The 2,460-nt window shown below is 41.7% G+C and overlaps 1 long non-coding RNA gene across 1 annotated transcript; it reads right to left on the bottom strand.

Moving 5' to 3' along the window:
• Positions 1-294: 294 nt before the first annotated feature.
• On the bottom strand, positions 295-2,077 carry LOC122018549. Its single transcript, XR_006121815.1, has 5 exons — positions 1,389-2,077; positions 1,199-1,306; positions 1,039-1,132; positions 870-946; positions 295-348 (listed from the first exon to the last, which is right to left on the bottom strand). It is a non-coding gene; the product is annotated as an uncharacterized LOC122018549 (long non-coding RNA).
• Between the last annotated feature and the right edge of the window lie 383 nt (positions 2,078-2,460).

Here is a 2,460-nt window from a genome sequence, read left to right as displayed (position 1 = left end):
ACATACCCACCTATGTACAATCCACATCATATACCCAATCAGTATGGTAATACCAACAACCCAACAATCCCTACAAGACATACTCTACACGTGAAATCACAACAGAGTAGATGTCAAGAGTGGAGACTGTATATGAATTAAATAGATCATCACAAGGGTCAAGCATAAGTATCATGCAGGAAAATAACAACCGATCATGATATAAGATAAAGCAGCCTAATTCATCCAATAATAACCATGCACTAAGTACAAGAAAATCTACATAGAGGTCAAGGAAGAAATACCCGCCTTAAAATGTAGATCGTGCCAAGTAATCCCGCGTCGAGACGCTCGTCCCGAACCCAAGTCCTGCGATCACACGGTATATATATAATGTTTAGCTAATCACATAATCAACAACAAACTAAACCCAATACCTAATCCTACGTCGATTAGGTAACCCTGTTTAGTTTCCACCTAATGATCCAACCCAAAGTAAATCATAGGCACATCCTTAAATTTAACTCTTCCTAAATCCAAACATAATCCAATGATCCTTAATAACAATCATGAACTCATCAAATGCAACCAACCCCTAATTAATCAAACCATAACATAATACAAACTCCAAGATGGACACTACTCTAATTCAGAAAATTATCCATCCATTACATCCCATTATTATCCACCACACATCATACATCAAACATGCATAATCATCCTCATGACCCACCTCTAACCATCAAATCTGATAATCAATCTCATCATATTTAAAACCCTCCTTCACATTTCACATGCCCAAAAGAAGTAACCCTTACATAAAATTACAACCCTAATTTAGCAATATTCTATTAAACCAATCAGAAATACCTCATTGATACATCACTTACCTTGGAAGGTTGTAGCTGATCAACACTCACAGCTCCCACCATAATCCTCCTAACAGCTCAATTGATCCCAAATCAAGCTGTTGTTCATCACCCGGATCAAGAAGAAGGGATTAGAATTCCACAAAACAACACATCACTAACTAATTTCCAGCACAACTATGCACCTTACCTCTTCACCCGAGAGTTACCAAAGAACCAAAACTGAAGCAACCACTGCTAGAAATCATGGGTATGATGCTTACTGCTGCCCACACTTTCATCACCTACCAACCCCAAATCAAACCAAGAAGATCACAAGCTCGAATCCACAACCAAAACTAAACACTTACCTCCAAGATCAAGGCTAGGGCAAATGATCTGTTCTTGCCCACGAACAGAGAAGAAGATCAAAATCCACTCAAGGAAGATCTGTCACTAAGATGATTCGGTACTTTCCCCTAGTTCAAAACAAGAGGAATATCAAGAATTGAGACCTATAGTACCGGATCCTTGAATCCATAAATTTTGGACGAAGCATACCTTGATAGGTCGCCTCTGATGATGTCGCCCGATCCAATCCAGCGGGTGTGGAGCTACAGATCAATCCTAAGGAACAAATTGAGGAGGAGACGATTGATCGGCTGGTGATGCGAATCAAACTCCCCCGGCTGTGCCCTAGACGCTAGGCTGCTGCCGACCGCGAGCAAGAAACCGCCGAGAAGACAACCTCTCAGTGGGAGATGATCGGTAACCCCCGAAAACCAACGCCATTCTCTCCGGTGACTCGACGAGGACGCGATCGCCGTGGAAGAAGTCGTTCTTCGTTGGCATCGGGCGTTCGTGAGAAAGAGAGAAAGGAAAAGGATCGCAAGAGGAGCCAATGGAGTCTTTGCCCTAGCCCTACCCGAAGGAAGATGGTCGGCGATCGTGAGCTTGGCGTCGGTGAGGCGAGAAATCGCCGGAGAGGGAAGGGAGTTTCGGGTTTCGGCGTGAGGTCGAGGAAGAGGAGATCGGGGAAGATGGGGGTCGGGAATCAACGAATTTGGGGGAGAAAAGAAAATTGATTTTATAAATAAATCATTTCCTCACTTAATTAAATGGGTTTCCCAAACAGGCTTTATTTGAACCCGTCAGTTCGTCCCCTCAAAACTCGACGTACAAGCTCCGAAAAATTCCCAGAAAATTTCTAAAAATTCCTGAAAAATCCAATAAGATTTTTCGTCCAATAACATTTATTATTTAATTTTGTGATATCTTACATTCTCCCCTACTAATAAAAATTTGGTCCCCAAATTTACTCCTCAACTCAGGGATCCTCATCCAAGGGTAATAACCAAATAATATACTCATATACCACTCCATCTAAGTATCATGAACAAATCACCAACTGTGATGATCCAACTACCCCTGAAATCCATAATCCACTATCAGCATATCCTTCACTATCTGTATAGGGTGCTCAAACTATCGATCAGTCTGAGGGTGAAATCTATATAATAGCGAAGCCCCTCATCCAAAGTCTGCTGTAACCATAATCAAAACCAAGACATGAAATCACTGATCTCCATCCAACACAATACTCAGAGATACATCATCCAGTCTGGAAATCCCT

Source organism: Zingiber officinale, chromosome 9A (genome assembly GCF_018446385.1).
Source record: "Zingiber officinale cultivar Zhangliang chromosome 9A, Zo_v1.1, whole genome shotgun sequence".
In the NCBI taxonomy this organism is placed as follows: Eukaryota; Viridiplantae; Streptophyta; class Magnoliopsida; order Zingiberales; family Zingiberaceae; genus Zingiber; species Zingiber officinale.
Note: the sequence above shows the minus strand (reverse complement) of the source record. Positions and strands in the feature narration are given on the sequence as shown.